General features: G+C 49.9%; 1 long non-coding RNA gene across 1 annotated transcript in view; it reads right to left on the bottom strand.

Annotated features, from left to right (window-relative positions):
• LOC116574763 overlaps window positions 1-12082 on the bottom strand; it is a 42416-nt gene extending 30334 nt beyond the window's left edge. The window contains exon 1 of the long non-coding RNA XR_004279475.1: window positions 11825-12082. This is a non-coding gene — a long non-coding RNA (uncharacterized LOC116574763). The remainder of the gene's footprint in view (window positions 1-11824) is intronic.
• Between the last annotated feature and the right edge of the window lie 15822 nt (window positions 12083-27904).

The following is a 27904-nucleotide window of genomic DNA, read 5'->3' on the forward strand; positions in this document are numbered from 1 at the left end:
GATCAGCCCGCTGGGTGTTAGAGTGCAGGAGCCAGACCCCGCCCCTCTGACCTCACGTGTCCTGCACATGGCATTAGAGCTTCTCAGAAGCAGGGCACCCGACGTTTGATACTCTCACCTGTTGCTTGACCCTGTCTCTCTAAAAGCCATTCCTAGGTGTCAGCACACCAACAGAAACCATTCCTCTGGATTGAGTGCTTAGATGTCGAAGCTACAAGAGGTTCCCCAATCCTTCCTACCCCAACTGAACTGCCCCCCAAATGGCAGGCCTCACTCCCCTTGTAGAGTCTGAGGCTGCCTGGACAGCGATGTCAAGGGTGTGTGTTTCTAAAATGAGGGCCCAGGAGGGGCTGTGCCAGGGTGCAAAAACTCATCCATTCATCAAGCCACCACCCCCACTTTACAGAGTGGGAAGAAAGGATGTCTTTACTCGTTCATAAAATCCAGAAGCACCTAGGTGGGAATGAGGAATAGCTGGTATATGGTGCCCCTTAAAAGCCACCATCTGTTGAGAAACTACCAAGCACCTGGCATTTGATAGACACTGTCCCCATTCTAATGACAGTCATTTCATAGATAAGGAAACTGAGGTTCAGAGTGGTTCTCTGGCCCAGTCACAGGCCTCTTAAGTGGCTGAGCTGGGGTTTGAACCCGGAGTGGCCCAGGCTGGTGTCGTGGCTTCCACAGGCATGGAGGGGCCTGAGCCTCTCAGTGAGCAGGAGCCTGAAAGAGGCATGGTTTCTAGTGTTCATATTAATCAGCTCTGCAGTCTCACAGTTCAGTCCCAGCTGGCTAAACATGTTCCAGCAGCTGATTGCTGAGGCAGAACTATGGGGTGATGGAATGAGTGTTCAGAAGCATTACCTTTCCTCCTTGGACCCAAGTAAAAACTGTAGTAGAAACCCCAAGTCCTCCTGAGTCAGGTCAGACAAGCCTCGCGATACCAGGCTACAGGTAACACAGGACCCCCTGTGTTGCATGCGGTCACGAAAATGACCAAAATTTTTTATGACTTTGAAAATATGATCCTGAAATGGATCACGCAAAGTAGTGAGCTGCCCGTTATTTGAAGGTATCCAAAAGGGGCACTTGGGTGGCTTCGTTGGTTACATATCTGCCTTTGGCTCAGGTCATGATCCCAGAGTCCTGGGATCTAGCCTCATGATGAGCAGGAAGTCTGCTTCCCCCTCTCCCCTGCCCCACTCCACTCCGCTCATGCTCTTTCACTCTCAAATAAGTAAATAAAATCTTAAGAAAAAGAAGAAAAGTATCCAATAGATCCTGGATATTACTGGGGAAGTGGGAGTGGTGCTTCCTGTATATCTGTATATACCTGAGATCTGTATATCCATATAGGACAGACATCTCAGCATAAGTATATACAGTCTCAACAAAAGCAACATAGGAATTGGTGTGTGCACATGTATGGACTTGTGTGTGCATGTGTGTATGCAGGCACATGTGTGCAAGTGTGTGCATGTGCGCTGTGGTATGTATGCATACACGTGTGTGCATGTATGTGTATATGTGCACTGTGTGTGTTTGCACATACAGGCATGTGCATATGTGCATGTGTTGCACTGGAGGAAGGGATGGGGAGCCGGGGTATCTGTGAGGGTCTCTCGATGTCCCTCCTAACTTCACCCATTACTCTTCAGCTTTAATTTATTACATATTGGAGGCCTTACACCGAAAGCAGTTTGAAAATCACTGCTAGAAGGGAATGGTGAGTTAATGAAGAATTTTGAGCAGAGAGGTGACATAGTAAGATGTGCATTTTAGAAATATCACTTCGTCTGTAGGCAGGAGGATGGGTTGCAGAGAAGTGAGAGCAGAGGGGCTAGGTCAATGGGGAGGGGACTGTAGCACTGACCACAGCAGGAACTAGGCAGTATGGGACAGAAGGGGTGGAATCGAGAGGTATTTTAGAGGTAAAATCAGAGGGCTTGGCAGATCCTGGAATATGCAAGATGAGAAAAAGGAGGCATCCTGCCTAATCTGCTGGTTCTGGTCTGGGAGGAAGGAAGTGGGCATTGCAGAGTCGGAGCACCACAGAGAGCGGAGGGGGGATGGGCTGAGTAGGGGGCATGTGGGTAGGACAGCTCCGTGCCATGTTCAGAACACGGCCAGTCACCCGGCAGCTGCGTCTTCAAATCCAGAGCTCCCTGGAGAACTCTGGGCTCTAGGCATAATCCTGGGCTTTCAGCATAGAAATGTTGAGCATGTCATCCAGGAATGTCACCTCCCCCTTTATCAGGCAACCCTGGGGGAGGTGGGGAGAGGGTAGCTGGAAAAAGGAAAAGGACCCAGCAATGAGCAGAAGGGGTAGAGAAATGAGAGCTGGTGAAAGAAATGACAAAATGATGATATGTGAGTGGGCCACTAGATTTAAGTGTCTGGGGCTCAAGAGATAGCACTAGGTTCAGATTCATGAGTCATAAGCACCTAGGATGTCATCAACATGGCGGAGAGGATGGAGTGAGGACTGTGAGGCTTGGGAACATCGATGTGTCAGGGAGAGGGGCGAGGAGGAGTCTTTAGAGGAGGTGGTACAGACTCACTAGAAAAGTATGAATGAGGACTGGGTAGAGTCTCAAAAGCTGGCTCAGTCAGGGTACTTCTGGATGCAAGTAATAGAATCACTTACTAAATATAAAAAGCTGACTAATCAGGTAATAGGAACATAGATTCTCTTACAAGGCGACCATAGGGAGGCAATTCCAAGGTTGGTTTAACCGCTAAGTCAGGCCTCTTTGGGCTTTTCCTTGTGTTTGAGAGATGGCGGTAGCAACTCCAAACATCACTTTTTCTCCAATCATGTGGCTTTCTCTTTGGGTCCCTCTTCTCCCTCTATGAGAAAGTGAGTGTTCCTAGGAAGCCTTCCCAGGTAGACTCTCCCTCAGGTCAAGTGAGCCAGTCCCAGCAGCAGGGTGGCTGGCTAGTGAGGAACTAGCATTTCAGCCTCATGGTGGAAACTAAAGCTCTCACCGCAAGAAGGTTGGAGAAAGTCTGGCCATCAGGAGAGTGGCCCACAGCGGCTTCCTCTGGAGCCCACCGAGCAGAGGCTTTCAGAAGCCAGGAGTGGTAGTTTCCACCAGAGCAGAGGAGCCCTGTGCTAGGCACGCAAGGGAAGTAACGATACAGGGTATAGGGGTGTTTACAAAAACAGTTTCAGTAGGTTGGGGGAGAAATAGAAACTGAATTAAAGGTGAATTGAGAAATGAATGGGGAGAAGGAAGTGGAAATAGGTAGACCAGTGGTCCCCCACAGGGGTCAGGGCGGGGCAGATTCTGTCTTCTAGGGGATGTGGGGTAAGGTCTGGAGACGCTTCTGGTTGTCACAACTGGTGGGGGTTGTAATGACAGTCACTGGGGTCTTTTGGCATCTTCCCAAACTGAAAGGAAGGTGCATCTTGTGGGTAGAGGCAGTGACATGGCTAAGCCTCCCACCGTGCTGTGTAGACTGAATGTTTGTGTCCCCCCAGATTCTCGTGTTGAAGCTCTGCCCCCCAGCATGATAGAACTGGGAGAGGAGGCACTTGGGAGGCAGTTAGGGTTGGATGAGATCAGGAGGGTCGGGCCTTCACGATGGGATTAGCATCCCCAGAAGAGGAGACACCACAGAGCTGGTAGCCCCTCTCCAAGCGCTCAGAGGAAGGGCTGCGTGAGGACACGGTGAGGGGCGGCCATCTGTAGGCCAGAGGGAGAGCCCTCACTGGAAACCGAGCTCTGCCAGACCTCCATCTTGGCCTCCCTACCTCCAGGACTGGGCGGGATAAATCTGCGTCTGAGCCACCCAGTCTCCATATTGTGTCATGGCAGCCCACGCGAACAAAGGCAAACACACAGGACTGTCCCCACCAGCGTGATCTGGTCCACGGCATCAGTAGGGCTGAGGTTGACAAGCCCAGGTGTAGACTACCCTTCAGGAAGTTAGCTCGGATGGGGAAGAAGAGTAGAAAAGGCAGGGGTAAGGAAGGTGGGAGACGCAGCAGCACATTCCTGGGCTCGGGACGTGGGTCCAGAGAAAGGGGCTAGAAATTTAGAAGAGATGTTGGGTGGCTGGTGGGAGGGGTGGGCACGGAGCCAGGAGGGTGGGTCAAGAGTCGACTGAGGGGAGGCCTCAAGCAGGAAGAAAAGAACCTGCAGCCCAATGACTGAGAGGCACAGAGGGCGCTGGGGGCGGGCAGGAGGAGGGGGCCTGGAACCTGGAACTCGGGGTTATTCCTTCCCCAGGACCATGAGATTTTGGAATAATATGAGATGAAGTCATCCTCTGAGTGGGAGGGGGTAAAGAAGGAGGGAAGGGACAGTCTGGAAGCGTTTTTAAGGAGAACATAAAGAGGGCAGGCCAAGCACAGGAAAGGAGCATACAGAGAGCTTGGCTGAGCTTGGAGGCTGGGCTGGTCCTGGGCAGTCCCCATAGCTGCATGACTTCCTCCAAAATGCTCGGCACTCGGGGCCAGCCAGCACTAACTGGTGGGTCAGGGGTGCCGGGTGCGAAAGGACGAGGAGCTTAGAGAAGTGATAGGAAATGTTTCAGGTGATCAGTCCTGTGGCCCAGGCCCTGGCAAATCATATAAACCGTCAAGATCTCAGTTTCCTCATCTATAAAATGGGATTTGCCCATTACCACACGGGGTCCAGTGACAGCTGATGAGAGAGGCTTTGTGCACAGTGACTCCTTCCTGAAATACTTGTAATGAACATTAGAACGACGGTTCCCAGCAATTTCATGGGCATCTTCGTTCAGTTCCTATCCCCCCCCCGCTGCCCTTCCCCACTCCTGTGTGTTCAGACCTGGGGACTTCTGTCCTGGCATGACAGACCCACCCATAAATGAAGGACAGAGACACCAGCTGACCTTCCCTCTCTGGTGTCAGGGATCCTCCCACTGCCCCGCCTCTCCAGGGCCCCCCCCCCCCCATCCCAGGGCCCAGGCCCCTTGGGATCCCGTGTCCCAGGCTTGTTGGCAGGAGACTTTGATGAGCACGTGGAAAGAGAGGATACCTTCATCGCCACCGCCACTGGTGAATCTGGCTCAGCTGGAGCCAGAGGGAGCCAGCCAGGGAACCGGGAGAAAGGGAAATGTGAGAAAAAAAGGGGTGGGGAGTAAAGAGCAGCTGGAGATCCAAGTTGGCCAAGAGTTGGAACTAGACAAATGGGGGAAACTGGGAAAGGTGGGCATCCCGGGAGCTTTTTCCACCCTGTCCTGCAGACTGGACAGCGGACAGGTGGCGGGAAGTGGGAGCCCAGGCCAGGGCACAGGCGGGAGAGGGGAGGGCCAGGACACCCCAGAAAGACAGACATTGGGGGAAAAGGATGGGGGTGGGTGGCTAGGGAGAGGGAGGGCTGTGACTGCAGGGCCTGGGACACCGCACATCGTGTCACCAGAGCAGAAACCAGTTTGGGAAGGAAAGACAGGTCAGTGATAGTTACAGACTCACGTTCCATAGCTATAATTTGTATAATAACAATAACAGCTCCCAGTGAGTGAGCATCCACTCTGTACGGGGCAGACTAGAGACAGTCACTTGTTTAGCCATAAACCATGAGACAGTTACCAGTAACCCCACCGACACAGGTGGAGGCTGGGGCTGGTAGAGGCCATGAACTTGGCCAGGGCCATGGGGCCGGGAGGAGGTGTAGCCAACCTCGCAACTCCCCTGCTCCTCTCTCATACACTCGGTTCCTCTCTCCCCAGTCTGTAGGCCTCACCCAGACGTCCTAGGAGCTACCCTGCTGGGCCAAAAATTGCCATCGTCCCAATTTCTTATGTCCAGTTTTTGAAGACAATCACAGGCTAATACTCAAAGGTATGCATTTTGATGGCTGTGAAACAGAGGAAGTTATTTTGAACAGGGGGCTATTTTGTCATTCTTTCTACAAGCCATTAACTGATCGTTTCATTCATTCCTTCCCTTCTTCATTCATCCATTATTTATTCACCAAGAGTCACTGTAGTATGAGGGTTGGGGACATAGGCTCTGGCCTCTGACTGCCTGAATTCGAATCCTGACTCCCCATCCATGAGTTTTAGGAACCTAATTTTTCTATCCATTTGCCCATCTGGAAAATGGGAAGGACACCGCCTCGGGTCAAAGCGTACCTGAACAGTACCCGGCTCTGGTCTGTGCTAACCAGGAGATGCTAAGTTCAGGGGGCCTGGCTTCCGCCCTGGAGATGCTCAGGTCCTGGGACGTGGCTGCTCTGTCCACCCCACCCATCGGCCAAGATAAGGACAGGGTGAGGCCAGATGACCCTCGCCTCTCAGTGACTTTTCTTTCAGGGGCAGATGCTGTAGCCTCACGCCAGAGCCCAGAGGGGGCACGAGGCTACCTTTGAGCTGGGTAACCTGCACCACAGTGCCTGCCTCTTTGAGGCTGTGCAGCAGAGTGCATTCCTTTGATGGCTTTCTTCTTCCCTGACTCTGGAAACATCTGCCTGGTGGAGGCAGGAGAGGCTTTTCGGATGCTAGGGGCTGGCTCTAACAAGGGCTCATCTCCCTAGGGAGGCTAGCTGATCAAGATCAGGTCCCACAGCCCAGAATGCTGACCCCAGGTGCCTCACAGCAGAAGGCAGAGCCCAAGAAGGGAAGTCACAGCTGTAAGTAGGGCAGTGGCCTGGGCTTTGTCGCCGGCTAAAGACATCCGCTGCCCCCAATGTTTTGTGTGCACCCCGGCTGCTGCTCCCTCCGGGCGACAGCTTCTGATCTCTTCCTTTTGCTGGCACTCTGGCAGAACAAGGCTCACGTCTCATTTGTCTGGCTGAGGTAGAGGCTTTCAGAGTCAGGTGGCTTGGAAAAATGAGGCGACAGAAGAGGCTGGCCAGCAATTAGGTAATGCCAGCTTGCTTGCTGGGCTGCCCCTGCACGGGGGCACAGGGGAGAGTGGGCATGTGGATTCTGGGGTTGCATGAGAGGAATGGCCACAGTGTGTTGGCACCGAGGGACCCTGGGAAGTAGCTGGTGACCTAAGGCCTCTGAGCCTCACGCGTGTCATGGGGTAGAGAGTGCCTCCCTCACTGAGAGGTATGAGGTCCTAACCTAATCACTCTGTGGTCACAGGTGACAGGACAGTTGGCCAGGCCGGATTCCTTCCTTCTCTAGTGTGACCTCAGGGAAGCGGTGTGCACATAGGTGAGCTAACGCCAGACCATCAGCCCCCTGGCCCAGGGCTAGGTGGTGGGGATCCTCCAATCACTTAACCTCTCTGAACCTCAAGTCCCTCATTAAATAGTTTCTATTATTGTGTCAGCAGCTCTTCAGAATAGCCTTACAAAAAAGGAATTATTAGTAAGTCCTATTTTACAAATGAAGAAGCAAAAGCTTTGAGAAGCTCCCTTAACTGTATCCCTGGGACACACAGCTAGTGACAGAACCTTGGCTTGAGTTTGGATCCCCTACTTTTGGTATGGAATCAGGGGAGGTAAGGATCTTTTTCCTCTTTACTTCTCGAAGCTGTTGCGGAGGGCAAAGGACATCTTCCATTCAGCTGTTTAACGGACTTTCTTTGAGGGTCACAACCTGCCAGCCTCCAGGCTTCGTGAATACTGGTTACCTCCCTTCCTCTATCCCAGCTGCTGCCCACATTTGGACCTTTTTTTCAGTTTATTCACAAGAATTAAAACTCAGATTAGTTCTCCCTATGGACAGCACTGTCCAGAAGCTGGAGGGACTTTGGGAATGGGCAGGGAGCAGCTGGAGTCTGGGATTGGCAGGTCTTCTTCATGCTGGAGCGCTCTAGCCACAGAACGCCAAGCGAAAGCAGACGGTCTGCTCTGAGCCACAGGTGTTCTCCCAGCATGCTGGGCACCGGAGCATCCTTTGTGGGATGTCCTTGGAGGGAGGTTTGAGAAGCAAGGATTAAGAGCTGCCTTTAGAGCTGGTTGGCCAAGAGCCAGCCAGAAAAACAGCTTTCCCAAGATTTTGTGGGCCAGAGGCAGTGTTTCCCCTGCGCTGCCCTAACAAAATATCATAGACTTGGGGACTTCAACAGCAGAGACTTCTTTTCTTGCAGTTCTGGAGGCTGCTGGAAGCCCAAGTTCAAGGTGCCTGCAGGGTCAGTGGCTGGCGAGAACCCTCTTCCTGCCTTACGGATGGCAGACTTGAGTTGTCTCAAGTGGCCAAAAGAGGGAGAGCGAGTCAGCTCTCTGGTCCCTTTCCAGGAGGACACTATCTCTCCTAATCCTAACTATCTCCCGAAGGCCCCACCACCAAATACCAAATCACAGGAGGGTGGGATTCAGGCTCCAACACAGGCACTTGGTGTGGGGGAGGGGCAGAGTTCAGTCCACAGCATTTGTGTCCTTCTCATGTGCAAAACATATCCATCCTACTCCAGTGGCTCACCAGCCTTGCCTCATTCCAGCCACAACTCTAAAGTCTCACGGACATACCATCTAAACTGATCGGGTAACTCAAGATGCGATTGACTCTGAGGCAATACTCTTCACCTGTGAGCCTCTGAAACCGTGTGCGTTATGGACTCCCACTATACACCCATGGGACAGACAGGGTAGGCCTTCCTGTTCTGAAGCTGAGAAGCAGGAAAGGACGAGGGGGTAATGGGACCCCAAGCAAGCCGGGAAGTTCGCAAGGCAATTGCCACTAGATCTTAAAGCTCAAGAGTAATCCTCTTTGGTTCAACGCTCTGCCTTTCAGACCCATGGAGGCAGGGGTCCCACCTCTGCGGCTGTGCCAAGTGGGGGTAGGAGGCTTCTGGCAAGGTGATGGCCCAGTCATCTCTGAACGGCCTAGAGGGTCCTTCTTCCTTTTCCTTGAAGGACAGTGCACCCTGCAGCCAAAAAGCCCTAGGCTCTGGTCCTGCAGCATATGGGAATTATGATGCGTCTCCTGCATTCTGTCCTGCTTTCTCTTGTTCCCTCGGTGCCTTTGCTGGTGTAACCCCATAACTTGCCCAACTGCCACTGAGCTAACTCATTGGATCTGTGCTCATACCTGTGTTCTTAAACAGTTGCTTAGCCACACCCGTAGTGCTCAGTTCTGAGCAAGCTTTTTCATTTTCTTGCGATGATGGTGGACTGACCCTTTTCTAGACCTCCAAGCTCTGGTTCCATTTTGTTTAAGAGTTCCTTCTTTAATTCATGTCACTCTTTTTGCATTCTACTGTAAGGACTCAGGAGATACCCAGGGGCTCTCTCAACATTCTGCTTGGAGATCTCCTCAGCTAAATATTTCATTTCAAGCTCTCAATGTTCACCTTTCACAAACACCCGACCACAGCTCCTCTGAGCTCTTTGCCACCTTATAACAAGGATCATCTTTTCTCCGGTTTCCCATAACACGATCATTGTTTACATCTGAGACCTTACCAGGATTGCCCATGAGGCCCGTAGTCCTAGCACGTGCCTCAAAATTCGGTGTGAGAAGAGTGACCACACATGAGACAGTCAGAGCCAGGCTGCCATGCAGGAGGCCAGCTGGGGCAGGGAGGCTGAGCCTGCAAACCATTTTCCTGCATTTGGTGCACAGCCAGCCCCTGGGCAGGAAGCCACATTCAGTGTCCATCCCTTGAAGCCTGTCTGCAGGTCACCAGGGCACTCGATGCTAGCATGTACTGAAGTCTTTTCCAAAGCCCCTCTAAGCTGTCCTCTATAAACACCACTTTCCAAAGGCCCAGCAGAGTGGCAAGCTTTCTGGTAGAAGGAGACTTTGCACCCACAAGCCCACAAGCGGGGTGCTGATGGGAAGGAAGAATTTCAGCCTTGCAGTGTTGGTGGATCAGGAGAGTGGGGAGACCCCTCCCGTCTTCAGTAATACTGGTAACTGGATAACACAGACCAGCCATCTGGTGCCCAGGCCTGGAAGCCCGAAGGCGGCCCCTGCGTTCAGGTCTTGCCCCTTGCTGGCAGTGGGACCTCCTTATCTCTGTTTCAATTTCTCCCTCTGAGACAGGGAGATGATGATAATTCCCATCTCTTGGAAGGGTGGTAAGAAGTTCATTCATTTCAGTAAAGTGTTGACACTAGTTTATGGCCCATAGTAACAGCTCAGGAAAAAAGTCAGCCATGATGGTGTGCTCCTGCAAACATGCGTAGTTACTGTCTGACAGCCAGTCACGAGCCAGGAGGCAATGAACAGGTGTGGTCAAAAGGGAGAGACGACACTCACATCCAGATGGAGCAACCATGGTTTCCAGCCTCTCTGAGCCTCAGTTTCCTCAGTTGTAAAATGAAAATTACTTAAGATAATACTTGCAAATCTTTTATCCAGAAGCACTAAGTATAAAATAAATATGCACAACTACATTTTTCAGATAAGGAAATTAGAGGCACACTGAAGTCAGAAACTTGCCCAAGGTTACCAGCTAATAAGTGGGAAAGCTGAGATGTGAGCCAAGGTCATCTGCCTTCATTGTAGAAAATAGAATTTGTTTATTCTTTTTTTTTTTTTTTCTCATTTGGGTCTGTTAACAGGATAATGTTTGCTGCCCAAAGGAATAAATTTATTCCTAAACCAAATTTTCAGTAATTTTTTTCTCCATCTTTTTGTGATAGACGATAAGTCTTCAATGTTGAAATGATCTAAAAATCCATTTGAGGAGACCTCTCTCTAGACATGACAGAATCTTCTGGGGGTTAATGCCCAGAGTGGCTGATTAGGCTTAAGCTACAGCATGCCCAAATCCACAAACCAAACTAAATGGTCCTCCTGTTCAAACTCAGAGTGTAAAAGTGCCAGCTGACACTGTTTACTTCAGGTGGCATTCAAGACCACAAAAGCAGAAAAGGGGCTGAGAAGCTCTCTGGGAATCCCTGAAGGTAGATTTGACCTTGGCTTAAAAAGTCAAGCTTGGGGATCTGGTGACCCTGGCATGACTCCCACCTCTGCCAACACACGCTGGGTTGTATCTCCCCAGGCAAACTCCACTTTATTACTCAGCAACACCCATCTGTGGTTAACACATCTATGTTAAGGGGAACTTCTACAAAATCAGCGATTCTCAAGTGCAGACTACCAGCCGCATGCTTCAGAAACATTTAGGGTACTTGTTAAAATGCAGATTCCGGGCTTTACCCCAGTTCTACTCATCTCATCCTCTGCGAACAAGGCTGGGGAGGGTGTATTTCCAGCAAGTCCTCCAGATGACTCCAGGCGAACGCACTCAGCCTGGACCCCACATCCCAGGCAGGTGTGGAGACATGGAGGAACCTTTCTGAACCATGACGCTACAGATCTGCTGAGCAGATCATGATCCCCTTAGAAGTGGCATCCTCAAGGGCAGGCTCTTGCTCAGGGCTGTGTGAGTGCGGGGGTGGGGGTGGGGGTGACCTTGGTTCCGGACTTGCACTTGCAGCCCGGGGAGTAAAGGGCTTTGTAGAAGAGAAGCCCCTTCGCTGCCTTTAGTCCCTTGCACCGCATAAGATAAGGCAGCTTCAGGAAAGGGACGCGTTCTTCCGGGAGGGGGCCGCGTGGCCACACAGCCGGCATTCATCGGTGACTCAGCTGCGGCAGGCTGGCGCCCGGGCCCGGGGCTGTGCCGCACGGGAAACAAAGAGCCGCTCCAACGCGCCCTCCGCGGGCCGCGCCGCACCTGCCGGCCAGCCGCGCCCCACCCCCGGAGACCGCCTCGGCAGGCGGCTATGTGGCCCGGCGGCCTGGGCTTTCCGCAGAGGCCCGCGGGCTCTCCCGGCCGCACCCCGTCCCCCGCCCTCCGAGTCGCCCCCTCCCAGCGGGAGAGCAGCCGGAGCCACCGCCCGGGCCCGCGCCTCAAGGCTCTGCGCCTGCGCGTGCTGCTCCCGGCGCCTCGCTCCCCCCAGCGCTGGGCTCCCCGCGCGCCTGAGGACCCCGCGAACTCACCCACCCGAAGCGTTTTCCAGGCGTCCGGAGAGTCGGGGTTCCTGAGGAGTTCCTCTAACCCCGCGTCTTTGTGCAGCCAGTGTCTGTCCAACCGCAGGCACCCAGACTGTCACTGTCCGGGCAGCGGGTCTCTAGGCCTCCCTGATGCTGGTCTCTCCACGCCCCCTGCGTGGCCCTGCTTTGGGAGGGAATGGCAGGTCGCTGGTGGCTTCTACCTGACCCAGCCTCTGGCTTTCCCCTTCCTCCTGCCAGTGGCTCTCAAAGGTTGCTGCCCCGTAGAGTCACCTAGGGAGCTAAAAACAAACGGACACCCCCCCGTGATACCCAATCCGAACTCCGGGTGTGGGACCCGGTTTGCCAAGTTCCCCCAGGTGATTCCAGTGCTCAGCCAGGGCTGCGGACCGCGGTCCACGGACCAGGGCTTCTTAAACTTTAATAGGCATTGAAATCACCTGGGATCTTGTTAAAATGCAGGTTTTGATTCAGTAGGTCTGCGGTGGGGCCTGAGAGCCCCCATTTCTAGCCAGTTCCCTGGTGTTGCTGAGGCCACGGGTCTGGGGGTACATCTGGGGCTACAAGACACTTCCGTAGACAATCCTTGTCCCTTTACCTTTCTGTGTGTTGTAATAGAGACGGTGTGGGCTGCAGAGCAGGTGGGCAGGGGCTGGAATCCCACCTTTGCCTCTCTCTAGCTTGGGGAAGTTGGACCCGGGTGTTTAAGTGCGAAACGGGAGTATGATGGTTACCTTGCCAGTTTCTGGCAAGCTTGACATGAGATATCGTCGGAAAAGCCTCTGGCACTCAGTGAGCTCTCAGGGAAGACCAGCTCTGTGAGTATCGCTAAGCTCTCCATTGACCATCACAGCACAATCAGCTAGGAAATGACAAGTAGAGGAAGAAGTTTTCTAGGCTCGCTCTTCCTTGCTCTCTGCTGTTCTAGCAGGACTGCTGGGCTGAAGCCAAAACGCAAAACTGTCCTGGAGTATGGGTGGGGAGCAGAGGGAGGGGGTTGGTTTAGAGGAATGGAGTACATTGACAGTCCCCATGGGAGCCCTGAGGGGGGTAGTGGGTTGCTGGGAGTCCTGAGTCCCCAGGGAACTGCTGGAGACACTGGGGGTAGCAGGAAGAATGACCTGAGCAGCTGGTGAGAGTCACAGAGGCTAGAGAGCAGGGGCCACCAAGTGTCAGGATCCCAGGAGACAGAGACACCGGGAAGGGGACCGACCCAGGAGAGAAGATGATTATACATGGGGAGCTTCCCTTCTTCTCATTGCCCTTCAGAAATGCTGTAGCAGAATGAAGTGTGCAGGCTTTCCCCAGAGGCTGCCCAAGGCTGTAGCCTGTTACTAGTCACGTGACCTTGGGCACATTGACTTACGTTCTCAGCCTCCATTTCTTCATCTGTAAAATGGAGTTATAATCACTTACTCCAAGAATTGTCATGAGGAAAAGCAAGACATGCCTGTAGAGTCCTCTGATCAGTGGCTGACACATGGCAAGCCCTCTGAGGTGGTTGGGTATTGTGATTTTTTTTCTCATTGGATAGATGAGTAAACTGAGGCTTGCAGAGTCAAGTGACACCCAGGTCTGTGCTTCCCTTCGTCCATCACATGGGGAGAAAAAAAATCACACAGGAGTTTTCGAAGCTCCCCAGATGGTTCTAAGGGGCAGCAAGCTTTGAGAAGCACTGGTAGAAGGGGAAGGAGGGGAGGAAGCTGAAGGCTGTGGAAGGTAGAAGCCACCCGCGACTTTCCGTTCCCTCCCAAACTTCTTGAGTTCCCATTAGATCAAACACCCTTTTAAAACCAACTTTATGACTTGGTAAAGGGCCCACCACGCTTGCTTGTGGTGGGCTCCAGCCCGAATATGTCTCCTATGGTAGCCCAGCAAAAGGGTTGGAAGTCAGAGGCTCTGGATGAAAGCTTCGGGCCTCCTTTGGGATGTGTGGCCCCGTGCAGTGACACTGTCCTTGTCCCAAGATGCATGAATGCTTTCCTAGGACCTGCCCGAATGCAAGGCACACTTAGGATGTCCTCTTCTTAACTCACAGGATGTTGAAAGACTGCACTTTCTTTTAAAGCACCGGGCTCTGATGTAGCTCCAATGGGTAGCTCAGTAGGCAAGATCTTTGAAAACAAGCTTTCTTCTCTACAGAGCCCATAGGCTTCAAGCAGGCAAGGAGCCTGGAGCTGAGAAGTGGGGCGCCTATGGTCCGCTCTGAGCACTGCTGGCACTGTGTTCCCTGCATTGTTCTGTGATCATTGCTTTTCACGGCCTCTCCTAGACAGTCAGCTCTGTGAAGGCCAAGAACTGTGTCCCACTCCACCTCAAGCTTCTGTCACCACCAGCAAAAGGCCTGCCACCTAACCAGTGCTTGCTAAGTGCTCATTACCAATACAAGAATAACTGAGCTGCAGGAACCGGGGCGGGCACCTCACTTCTGTTTTCTCCTGGACCTCCATTATTTCATGCATAAAATGGGGTTGGGTCTCTTGGGTTCCCTCTGGCTCTAATAGTCACTAAGCTTGAATTATTCTTCATCTAGTCATAATCTACTTCATTTTTCCTTCCTGGGTGCATATTTCTACATTGGACCTTGAATTTTTTGTTTGCTCCTTACTCAGTTGAGTGGATGAGCTTTATAAAATGTGTGCAAATGTCCTGCTAGTTAAGGCCAGAAATTCCTTTATTTTCTCACTAAATTCTTCTTGGTGAGGCTGGCCATCTGTTTTTGTGAGAGGCACACTGGGCTGATCATTCTGGGCTGATGGAGGTGGTTTTCTCCTCCCTGATCGTCTTGGCAGCTTCTACAACATCTTTGGACACATCAGTTCTGTGGTCTTGGGAGGGCAAACACCCCCGGTCACCTTGCCTTAGCTGGGATTCCCTCTTGGCAAAGAGATTATGCAGCCTGGCCCAGATTACAGGAGGTGCCACTGAAGCGTGATGTGGGCAGTAGACTCAGCTGGTCACACAGGCCCACAGAACACCATCCCCCATGGAAACAGATGAAGGACATCACCCCCATTCCCTTTAAAATGCCTTCAAAATTTACCTCTTCTGGCTGAAAGAGTCAACAGAGAACGTAGATTCTAGAGGGAAACTTTTCCCTTCCAGGAAAGCTGCCAGGGTGAGGTTTTCTCTGATATTGGTCTAAGCCTTGGGTATCTGCCACTGGCAAGTAACCATGAGTGGTACAGGTGCTGCTCCTTTCATCAAGAGGTAGAGTTAATTCCCTTCCCCCATGAATCTGTGTGGGCACCGGGACTGGCTTTGACCAACGGAAGGAGACAGAAGGGATGCTGTTCTGGTTCTGGGCTGAAGCCTGGCGTTCTCTGAGCCTGAGTCATGAGGTAGTGTCCAGGCTATCCTGCTGGGCAGGGAGCCAGCAGCCAGCCTTGAGGCCCCCCGGGCATCTGGTCGACCAGGCTGACAGCACACGGAACAGTCTTGACACAGCACAGCAGAGCTCTGCCTGAAGTCCTGGCCTGTGGAATCGGGCACAATAAAATAGTGTTGTGGCTTAAGCTGCTCGGTTTTAGGGTGGTTTTTTACATAACAATAGGTAACTGAAGCATCATACCAATTTCTTCATGTGCAAAATGGTGGGTCTGCTCCATCTTTGAGGCTAAGTCAATGCCTCCATAACTAGTATCAGACTCTCTCGCTGTAAATAAGGCTTTTGCTATCTGGTGTCCAAACAAGGGTTTGGAATCAGAAAAAGTGCCCCTGAGTCCTAGAGACCTCCAGCACTGATGCAACTGACACTCATGAAGAAAAACAGAGGAAGGTACCATCTAAGAGCATTGGTTTCTGAGTGGGGCTCCCTGGTTTTGAATTCCAGTTTTGCCACTTTCTGGCCATCCCATGTGGGACAAGTTTCTTTCCCCAAGTCTCAGTCTCCTCATCTGTAAAATGGGGATAAGGACAATGCCTACTTATAGGATTAATGGAAGGATTGGCTAAAATATTGTCGCTTAACATGATGCCTGGAATGTACCAAATGAATACCATGACTGCCAAGAAGGTATTCAATAAACGGTAGCGTTCCCTTTGTTGGCTTCTATAGTATTTTTGGCTTTTCTATCTGTCCACAGAGGGAGGGTAAACTAACCAAAACATGATAACCTAAACTTGCCCCGGCCAATAAGAAAATAAATTTACACATTACCAGGGGCTCTCCTAGCATTGCTGCCTATTTTCTTTGTAAGTTAAAAGAGAATTCAAATGATTTCTTCTGCATTAAAGAAAAAAAAAAATACAGACTGCAGAGGAAAGGCAGAGGGAAAAAGCTGAACAATGATTTGCCTTCATTTCTAAAAAGATATTTATGCCCAGAGGAAGGATGGACAAAAAGGAGTAAAAAATTAATTTGTGGCTTTGTCAAAACCAAGCACAAGAAAGCGGCACATTGGTTAACACATTTTTAGAGAAAAACAACAGTGGAACAAGGGAAATCAAAACCTAACCTTCTACCATCTGCCACAGATGATTTTGAGCTCCCTACCAGAATCTCATTAGCATCTTCTAAGAGGCTGGTTGTGCCGCCAGCAAAACAGTGGTGGAGAAAGGGCCACTCCCCCACAGGGCTCACCGTCCACCTGAGCCTGCTCTGCTCTGGCTACGACTCTGGCTCCCACTGCGGCAGGGAGGTGGCCAGGCAGAAACTCCGACCTCTCTCCCAACTCCCTTCTTCTTGCTCAGGAATTCCCTAGGCAGACAAAAGCTCTGTTTCAGCAAGGAGAGAGTTACCCTTTAAAAACTCAGCTCCCGGCAGCAAGAACAAGGAGGAGGAGTGATTGGCCTAGCGAAGACAAGAATAACACCGAAAACCCACATTTGCTTCTAGTTCTGGGCCTCCTGGGTCTCCTCTCTCCTGGCTACAATTTCAAGTGCTACATTTTCTTGAGCTTTTAAAACCTAGGCCTGCCAAGCCCCCCTCCCTCATTCTTCCAACTCCTTCCAACCCCTTATTCTTCCCACCTTGCTTCCCAAAGGAAAGCAAGACAATGTAAGACTTGTTCTCAAGTGGCTTTCACCAGCTCAGGAGCTGTGAAAAGAATTTAGAACTTCGAGATGAAAATCTCGCAGAAGGAAAGGGGGCCAAATCCAGATGATTCCTCAAGAGGTTTTAAGGAATTCTGATATTTTCTGCCATTTCTTTAAATCTTCCTTTCTGGAGAAAGGGGGGAAGATGGAGCCTGTGTGAATGTGTGTGTGTGTGTGTGTGTGTGTGTGTGTGTGTGTGTACATACATATATTCACAGATATACATGAGCACACACATATATATACATATGAATGAAGCAAAAATATCACCCAGTGATCTACTCTCTCCAGGAAGACTGGAAACCAGAAGATTCTGGAAATCTGCTAAATCTTTCAGGGACCCATAAGTTACCTGGACCTTTAACTGAGGCAAGAACTGTAGGAACCCAAGTCCAAAAGGCTCCTTTGTTTCTGTCCAGTAGGATTTCAATCCAGAGTCACCTGATTCCTTTGCCCCAGTCTCCTTGTCTAGAGATGTCCTAGGTCCTTAATCAAAGCATTGTCTGTTAGGGATCCTCTTGTCTCCAAACACTCTGCCCACAGGAGTGGAGGGCTCCTTTCTTATGGGGATCCCCCAAAGACTCCAGAGTTCAGGGTAGGTTTATAGGGCAGGTGATAAACTAAAAATAGACCACATACACTCTAAGTCACAAGTCAGTGTGTTTAATGCCATAAGGCCTCGGACTAGAACTTTCAAACTTCTAGGTTCATCATTCATGAAAGTAAATGACAACACTGAATTACTTTAGGAGAGTCTCAACCAAGGCTGTGAAACTTAGCATGAGTGGAACATAACAGGAATTAGTCCTTTATGATTGTGAGGAATTCCAAATAGCTTAAGCAAACAGAGGGAATGTATTGACTCCCCTGCCTGAGCCAGGGAGAAAGCTGCAAAAGTTGTCTCTCTATGGGTTTTGTTCTCTCCTAAGGGCTGATGGGCAAAGGGAGGTCTGTAGGCAGACAGCTCCGTGCTTATGTCATCGCCACTCAGCATCTCCTGAGGAAAGAAAGTCGATCCTCCCAATATCTGTAAAGCCACAGGACATTTTTCTGGTCGGTATGTCTGGAATCAGGCATCTACCCTTTTGGCAACCACTGAGGACAGGGGCATGGAATCTACGAGTGACACGGGATGAGGGAAGGGATAGGAACTTCAAGGAAGGAAGGGCGGTCATTACCAAGAGCGGGGGGGCAAGGGACACTGTGCTTACACACAAAAACACAAGTGTTTTTCCCACGTGCATAAAATACATTCAATAGTCACTCCATCTTTCTCTTCTCTTGCCTTCAGACTCAGCTTTTTAGAGCCTAGGTGCTAACTGGAGGAATCCTGAGTCATGGCTCTGATGCATGTTTTCCCACACGACCAAGCAATTCTCTGATTCTCAGCGGACCCTGAGTGGGTGCCTACAATTCAGCTCAGTTTCTGACACTACCCAGAGATAGCATCAGCTCCCACAGGTGAAAGGCTCCCTCCCACAAGACTGCCCCCTCTTCAGATGTCACCTGCTAGTTCAGTTTGTCCCCTGTACTCCTCACCAGCTATAAATTGGGGGTTCCCACAAAGCCCTCTTCGGGTTTGATTAATCTGCCCCAGTGGCTCAAGGACTCAGAGAAACATTTATGTACATTTACCAGTTAATTATAAAGGACATAAATGAACAGCCAGCTAAGAGGTCCATAGGGTGATGTCTGGAAGGGTCTGGAGCACGGGAGCTTCTGTCCCCATGGAACCAGGGTGCGCCACCCTCCCGGCACACAGACGTGTTTACCAACCAGAAGCTCATCAAGAGTCCTGTCATTCAAGAGCCCGTACGGAGTTTAATTAGCCGTCTCTCACACCCACCTCCCTTTCTTTCCCACAGGTCATGAGTGAGCCTGAAAATTCCAGCATCTAATCCCTGGGCCTTACTGGTGACCAGCCTCCTCCTGAGGAAATCTAGCAGCCCCAAGCTAAGTCACCTCATTAGCATAAACTCAGGTACCCTCCAAAGGGGCCCACTATGAATGCCAAAAGATATTCCTGTCACTCAGGAAATTCCAAGAGTTTTAAGATCTTTATGCCAGCAACTGAGGACAAAGACCAAATAGATTTTTTGCACCAAACATAGTTAGACATCAAAGAGCAGAATAGACCGCATTAAGCAGGGGTCCTGCATATCCTTCTGTACATTTTGGGGGCTCAGGAGTCCCTGTGACCTCTGCCTGCCCTCCCAGTGTCCGTGGCTGACCTGATCCCCAGGTGACGCAGCTCACTTGCACCGGGAGGGGACGCAAGTTCATGGGCCCCTTGGGCCTATTGTGGGAACAATAAGGAGGAGGCTGACCTACCCTCCTCAGACCCAGCCTGACATGCCCCTGGCGGTGGCTCCCAGAGCCAGCTCCCTTGGCCATGCAGATTCGGAACTTTGAACCTGTTCTGGCCTCTGAGGCCTGCTTGTGCTTAGCCTATGGCTCATGGAATGATGCGAGCTAACATCACTGTGTGCCAACCGTTGTTCTAAGCACTTTTGTTATATTCTTTTATCTGATATTCACACTGCCCTATGTGGTATGCATACGGTTGTCCCTCCCTTACATATGAGGTAACAGGGCCACTGAGAGGCTAAATAATTCCCTTTAGGTCACAAGGCATCCAAGTAGCAGAATTGAGAAACCACAGGTATTAAAGGGGTGTGGCTACGCACGCAGAGTCTGAAATGAGACCGGCTTTATCATACCTTGTGCCTTGGGCAATTTGCTTAGCTTTTCTGAGCCTCAGTTTCCTCGTGGTAAAATGGAACTTGAAATTCTCAGTATATTCCGACTTTTCCTCAGTCCCCTTCTTGGCCTGTACTCTCGTCCTAGGTGCTCCCGTTCAGACTTGGACCTTCTATGTGCTGATGATGGCCAAAGTTAGATCTTCAGGCTCGTGATTTCCCCCCCAAACTCCTGCCTCTTGAACATTTCCACTTGAATTTTTGCATCTCACATTTAGCAAAATGGAACTCTTGCTTTTCCTCTCCAGTTCTCCGCTGCTGCCCCCCCACCCCATAAGCCCAGCCCTCCTGGTCTCAGTGTATGGTACCTCCCTCTACTCAGCAGCTCAGGCTAAGAACGTAGAATCTAAATTGCATTCTTCTTTTTGCTCACCCCACAATCAATCTTTCTTTAAGTCCTATTGGCTCAACCTCCAAAATATACCCTGAATTCTGGTCATTTACCCAGTTTCCACGGTCACAGATGGAGTTTCGGCTCAGAACCTCAGCCTGGATCAAACGGCCTTCTATCTAATGAATCTCCCTTAGTCCATCCCTGTGAATTAGATCATTTTCACGTCCCTGCTGACAGCCCACCCACGATTTCCCACTGCTGCAGGATAAGCGTCTAGACTCATTTCCGTGGTCTATCCAGTCCTACTTAACCTGGGCCCTGCTTCCACCTCCAGACCGTACTACCTGCTCTTCCCTCCTGGTTCTGTGACAGCAGGTCGTTCACCTATTTTGGTCACACGCTCCATTTCCAGGGCCTAGAACAGTGCCAGCAACATAAAAGCAGCTTAATATGTATTTACTTGTTGGATGAATGAATGAACTGCATGGGGGGCCTCATGCGCCTTCTCTCGCTCCCTCAAACCCACCATGCTTTTTCCTGTCTCAGGGCAGTTAGTTGTATTTGCTCTTCCTTCTCTGCTTCCAGCACTATTCCTCAAGCTCTGCAGGGCCACACCCACCCCATCTTTCAGATGTGGACTGAGATGCAGCTCCTCAAAGAGACTTTTCCTGATAGTACAGCAGAAGCAGCTCCTACTCCCTAGGGCGCCATCCTTTACCCTATTTTCCACGCCCCTGAAGTTACCTTGTTTATTTCAGTCATATTGCCTGACTCTACCCTCCCCCTTTCCGCCCAACAGACAGAGACCTTGTCTGTCTATTCTTCGCTATATCCCAGCTTCTAGAACAGTGCTTGGCACATAGTAAGAGCTCAGTAAGCGTAGTGAGCTGACTGATGAACACTTACGGTTATGAGGAATAAACACATCAAAACCACCTCTTCAGAAAGCTGAAAGTTTCTAATAAAGTGAAGCACCCCCTTAGAAGGAACAGCAATCCTACCCCTAGGTATAGACTCCAGAGAAATGAGCACCTACATCCAGAGATTGCCTTGGACAAAAATGCTCAGAGCAGCTTTATTCATCATAGTCAAAACCCGGAAATAACCCAAAAGTCCATCAAGAAGGGAACTGACAAATTGTGGCCTATTTATACAATGGAATAAGAAGGGCTTAACATAACTGAATCTCACAGACGACGTGTGTTGCTCAAAAGAAGCCACACACAAAAAGGACATACTGTGTGATTCTATTTATACGAAATTCAAGAATAGAGAACACTAATCCTGGCTGTGCCCGGTGACCCCTTTCCAGGGCTACTCGTGGGCTGAGCGGTGAGCACAGCCTTTGTGCTAAGCCGGAAGTGAGACAAACCCCTTCGGAGGGGAAGGATTTGCATTAACAAATGGCGGAGGGGTCAGTGCGGATACTGTGGGTGGAAAGAATGTCGATGGCCTGGGTAATTTTGGAAAGCTATGTGCAAGGCTGCCCTGGTCCACAAAGGTTTGTGGAACAGCTGGAAAAACACAGAACTTTCAAAGAACACCAAAGAGGATGCTGTGGCTTCACGCAGGAATCGGATCTCAAAATGTAAAGCGCACGGAGAGTGCGACCCTACAGGCTGCGGCCGCCCCGGCGGCGGCGGCAGGCAGGTGGGAGGGACCTGGAGGCTGGGGGGAGGGGAGCAGCGGATCTTCTTCCTGTTCCCTGGGCCCTTGCCTCCAGGGCTGCGCGGGTGAAGGTGTTCTTCCATCTAGTGGGGGAGCAAAGCCCCTTTGGGGGGCCCCTTTCACTTCATCTGAAACTACGCAAAGCGTGAACAAAACAGGAAGAGAATGGTTTTGTAATCCGCAACTACTTAATACGCAGGGAGGTATCTACTTAATAACCAAGAAATCAAGCTTTCCTTTATAAGAACAGCCCCCAGAGGCAGCGCACACAATGGCAGAGGCACTCCGCGCCCCCCCCGCCCACCCCCGCACCCCTGCATCCACATTGCAGCCACGTCCCCATCGTCCATCTGTCCTTTTTGCAGCAATGCCTTCCTTGGGCTGGGAAACAGCCATCGAAATGAACAGCTCAGCGTGTCACCCAGAACCTTGTGAAACCTGAAGGACAGCTGAATTCAGAAAACGTGACAGGTAGGGCCGCGGAGATAAAGCACAGCCTCCGGAACCCTTGGGGATGCAGACAGCCCCTCCCCCCACACCCCGCCGGGGCTGTTTGGTTATGTTGGTAATTACGTTAATTATGCACAGGTATTTAGTGTGGTTTCTCTCTTCATATACACTTTACCCAAACTGATTGAAAAAATTCTCCACCTTCTGGAAAGAACATTGGGAATGTGTTTTCCTGTTCTCAGTGATGTCCAGTTTAGAAAAGGGAATTTGGTGAGAGCTACTCAGAACAAGGGCATAAGGGCAAGAGAGGCTCCCATGTGTCCTTCTCATCATCTGTCGGTTCAAAAACACGTGCCTTCCCACGGAGAGCTCCTCAGCCCCAAGACAAGCAAGTAAAGGAGGTGAGAGGTCAAATTTGGAGGCCACGGAAACTTGGATTTCAGTTTGAATCGGAATTTTGCGTAGTCAGTAGCTACAGGTGTGAGTTCAAGAGCGTAACCTATGAGCTCAGTATCTGTGGGCGTGACAAGAGTCTGTGAATAAGCAGCGACCAGGCAGTCAAGAGACAGGCCAGGCATCATCCCCTCCAAGCAATAACCTGTCACTTACAGTGGCTCAGAGACCTGAAGGAAACACACCATCAAGCCCGGATCTTATCCATTAGGGAAAATGGCTGAAGCAAAACATGCTGAATTTTATCAATTCTATGAATTCTATCAAACCAGATAAAGCATAACTAGTTTTAGGTAATTAGATGAGATAGAAGGTTTTTCCCCTGTTCAGTCCTCTTAGACCTCTGACGGACTTGATGGCTTTCATCCCAAGGGTTGCGGTGTATTGTCAATCAAGATTCCTCGTCATTGGGGTGACTTGGTACCTCCCCCCCCCCCCCCTCCACAGCAGGTGGGTGATCAGAGTAAGGTTGAGCAGGAGACAGACCCAAGCAGGACAGATCCATTGACATGCAGATGCTGAAAGAAAGAAGCTTTGTTAATGACTTACTTTTCCTACTGAGATTATTATGGGTGCGTAGACATCTGATGGGGGGGGGTGGGTAGGAAGAGCTTCCTGTAGGATAGGACTAGGCAGAGAGGAGAAATGATGAGAGTCCGATAAAGACAGGTCTACGCAGTGGTTCTCAGCATGGGCTGCACGCTGGAGTCACCCAAGGAGCCTGACACCACCGAGGGCTGGGGCCAGCCCCAGGAACCTGTATGGAGTCTCTCTGGGTGCAGCCTGGGCCTCCAGACTTTTAAATGCCCTCCGGGTGATTCTCAGGGACAGCCACAGGCTGTGAACTGCTTTCTGGAAAAACCACCTCCCACCCTTGGGGCCTCGATTCAACATCTATCTCCTCCTGGTCCTGGAACCCATCTCGTGCCCTCCGCTATCTGTAACTTTTCCTTTTTTGCTTAATTTAGTTGGAACTGAATTTCTGCCACTAGTGACCCAAAACACTAAACAGAAACGAAACTAAACAAAAACAAAAACTAAACAGACTAATCATTGCTAACACCTACTCAGCATGAGAGACATGCTAGGCAGTTTGAAATGCTTTTCTTCCGTTAACTCATTTAATTTCATCCCTACGTCCCCAGAGTTAGAGAAACCATGATTATCCCTGTTTTACAGAGAAGGAAAAGAGACTTCAAATGATGACGTGACCTGCCTGTCCCAGCCTGTAAAAGCAGAGCTGGAATGTGAGCCCAGAAACTTCCTGAACTACCATGCTTCAAGGAAAGGCCAAGAAAGGAGGTACATGCTTTGCCCAAAGCCCAGAAGTGGGGTCTCGAAGCAATCAGAATAGGAATACTTTTTTTTTTTTTAAAGATGTATATATGTATTTATTTATTTAAGAGAAGGCCAGACAGAAAGAGTGCGCATGTGCGTGCAGGAGCAGGGGGGAGGGGCAGAGAGAGAAGCAGACTTCTCTCTGAGCCAGAGCCCTTCTGGGCTCCTGGGGCTCCTGGGTCTTGATCACAGGACCTGGGGATCATGACCTGAGCTGAAGGCAGAGGCTTAACTATCAAGCCACCCAGGCATCCCAAGAATAGGCATATTTTTATGAGGAAGAAGCTTTTTGGTCATAACAGAAAACTCAACTTTCACAATTACTTAACATATCAAAGAATGGAGCCAGAGCAGTTCCAAGCTTGGCATTCACGGGCTCACTTTATGTCATCTCAGGTATCCCCTGTCACTCCACCTTTCCGCTCTGTTCTCCTCTGTGCACTGGCCCCTTCCTCAGGCCGGCTGTCCTCAAACTAGCCTGTGGTGCAGTCCCCCAGACAGCACCTCTTCACAGGGTGATCCCAGGCAGAGAGCTCTACCGTTAAGGCACTGGTGTCCCTTTTTATTGGGTAGAAACACCTTGTGCCAAAGGTCTCCTGTAGGATTCCTCTCAGGCTTCATCCCAGGAAAGGGGAATGAGAACATCAGGGTTTGCTTGGATCTGCGGTTCTCAGCGGGGGTGGTGAAGCCCTTTGGAGGAGCCCATCTTCAGTGGTGACTCAGAGCTCTGCCCTGTCACACCTGGAGATCTCAAGGCCAGCGCCGGTGAACACCCGGCGGTGCATGGGTCTGTCCATTCTTGCGAGCAGCATGATTTTTGAGCATCTCACTGAATGTTTTCACAGATGAGGACACTGTTCAGAATGACCTGAGCTAAAAGCTACTTCTCTTTTATCTGTAAACCCAAAGCATTTAAAAAATACATTGTATTTTCCAGGAAAGCGACTACTGAGTATATCAACGGAATGAATACCCTGCTTGGTTTTGTTCAGAACTTTTGGAAAAGTCGTTTACCGTCGTAGAAAATGACACGAGCAATGCCCACACCACTCACGGAAGCCGAGTCTCCACACGGCAAAGCTGTGTGGCCCTGCCCTGGGGGCCCCCAGATTCACAAAGTCTCTGGGTCTGCACCCCTCCTCCTGGAACGTCCTTACTTATTTCTTCCAAATATGGTCCTGCTGAGTGCTTGCCTGTTGAAATACACCTTATTTTATTGTAAGTTATTTTCCTTTTGAATTCTACTTTGCATCTCTGCTCTGGTGGTTGCTTATCCACAAGAGAAATTGATTTCTCCTGGTTCTGGAGGCTAGAAATCCAAGATCAGTGTGCCAGCAGATCAGGTTCTGATGAGGGTGTTGGGACAAAGTGGAGTTCTGGGACTGGCAAAGTGGGGGAGAGGGGTGGGGACCACTGCCATGCACTGTCTCCTCCTGGGCCCTTTCTGGATAACCAGTGGCTTCCCAGCTTCTGCTGGCTGTGCACCCTGTGGGCTAACAAAATGTCATACAAGGCGCAGGGGTAGCGCCAATTAAAGGGGAGCTGGTCTTTTTGGTGGTTGGGAATGGGAGGCCCAGAGGTAGCTACCCACCTTTCCACCAGTCCCTCGGTCGTGGGGGCTCCCCTGAATATCTGCAGGCCTCTGACGCTGAGTCTCAGAGTGCTATCACTGCCTCAGCCACATCTCTTCCCTCTGGCTCCTCCCTGGGAATCAACCCCATAGAAGCTCCTACTCGGGGACTGGGTCCCCCTTGCCCTACCCCCAGGGGTGCACGCAGGGAAGACTGCTGTATTCACCCAAGAGATAGGAAGGCCCAGGAGTTTGTGTCCTGCTGTGGGCACGACTTGCAGCTTAGGTTCCTTCCAAATCATTCTGCTTTTGCAGCTTAAAAGTGAGGGAGGGGGGTGCCTGGGTGGCTCAGTTGTTAAGTGTTTACCTTCGGCTCAGGTCATGATCCCAGGGTCCTGGGATCGAGCCCCATATCAGGCTCCCTGCTCTTCAAGAGGCTTGCTTCTCCCTCTCCCACTCTGCCTGCTGGTGTTTCCTCTCTCACTGTGTCTCTCTGTCAAATAATAAATACAATCTTAAAAAAAAAAAAAAAGGGAGAGCTAGGTGAAGTCACAGTTAAAGAGGCAGAGCATTTAAAACAACAAGCACCCAAATAGGAAAACCCGTCAAAATATTAAAAGCATTAATATTCAGATTAATTTTAATAAAATAGTTTATATTATATTATTTTTATTTATAATATATAAATAATGATAATTTATAAAATTTAATTTTATATTATAGAAATACAAATACATTTATAAACATATCAGTAATTAACATTGATTATTAATGAATGAATATAGATATAAATGTATATTTATAAAATATAAGTGATTTATTAATTTAGTAATTTAATAAAATATTTATATTAATATTAATTAATATTGAAGCCATTAAAAATTTTATAAAACCAAGCCATAGGCAGATAAGGCCATCAGCTTTCCACTCTTTATGGCAAAACACATGGATGTTTTGTTTCCATTCCTACAAGGTGCGGGGTTCAGCATCCCTGCCTGGAGGACTCCAGAAAACCAGGACTCTTTAGCTCAGAGGTGGTTTATGTTTCCCGCAGAGCCAGGGGCCTAGGACCATTCCAGCTACAGAAGAGGCATGGTGGCCACAGACCCAGGGTTTCTGGCGGTACTGAAAACAGAGATGTGGTCCTAGCTCCCATGGGCTACAGCAGCCAGGACTATAAGTCCTGGAGGTGTGGCTGAGGGGGCTCAGGACCAGGGCAGGGCCTTCCCTCAGCCTCCTGAACCCCTGAGGCATAGAGACCATAGTACTTGCTTATGACCATCCATTTGACAAATATTTATTATTTTCTATTCTATGTCAAGCACTGTTCCAAGTGCTCAAGATAGGTACAGCTGAGATCCACCTGGGGTAGGATGGACCTCAGCAAATACCTCTTATAGATGCAGTACTTTTTTTCTTTATGCTTTTCTATATACAAAAGGGGCTTGTTGCTTTAAAAATTAGGGAAAAGCCTACTAAAGTAAGTTATTAGAAACTGTTTTGGAATAAATGTCCATGAAGAAAGTAAAAATGTGGAAAGGAAATACCAGGTAATTTCACATCTGTAATAACCATGGACTTTGGACTCCAAAGAGGCCTGAGGAGGTGTTGTCAGGAAATCAACACCAGATGGTTCTAGAGAGTTGCTTCTGAGCTATTACTATCAAAGAATTCCCAAGAGAAGAACCTTTGCTATTGGTCAGTCTGGTCAGATTTCATTCACTGACTTGATTATTCATTCAAGAAACCTTTTTTATACTAGATTCTAGGCATACAGAGATGAATGGGCTGACATCCTGTCCTTGAGAATGCCACCTTCCTGTTGCATGCAGCTTTGCCAGTGGTCATGTTAAAGGTGCCAAAGGAGAATCAGGCAAAAAGGTACAGAAAGGACCACAGAGTAAGGCAGGCGCTGTGTCCATTGGGCAGCCATCTTATCTTGTCCTAGAGCACACAGCCTGTTAAGTAGTAGGCATTCAACATACTACTGAACAAATAGTTGTTGGGCAAAACATCATGGATATGGCGACCTGGTCACCTGCGCCTTGAGAGATGTCTTTGCTTATTGCCACAGTTCCACTTGTATTCATTTCTCCCTTGGCAGCGTGAGTAACTTTTAGGTGCCCTCTGACCCACTCCTAACTTCTCTTCACATTTGCTGGATGTCCTTGCATGTTCATTTTTCCCACAACGGTCCTTGATTTAATTTCATCCTCCTTTCATTTATACCTGCTCTTCCCACATCCTTTTTTGCTATAAAAGACCATGTCTTGTTGTGTCCTCACAAAGATGCAAAACAGTCTTCTAAAATCCTCTTCTGGTTCATGCGGTACGTTGTTTTCCGAAGTACATTCTTCTGATAGATTTCAGGAGGACAGTGCTTGTCCTTTATCTGAAGTATTCTAGAACTTATCCTGCAATGAAAAGAGATCTGCCCAGATCTACTGGCTGCCAGAAGATACA

Source organism: Mustela erminea, chromosome 16 (assembly GCF_009829155.1).
Source record: "Mustela erminea isolate mMusErm1 chromosome 16, mMusErm1.Pri, whole genome shotgun sequence".
NCBI classification, from domain to species: Eukaryota; Metazoa; Chordata; class Mammalia; order Carnivora; family Mustelidae; genus Mustela; species Mustela erminea.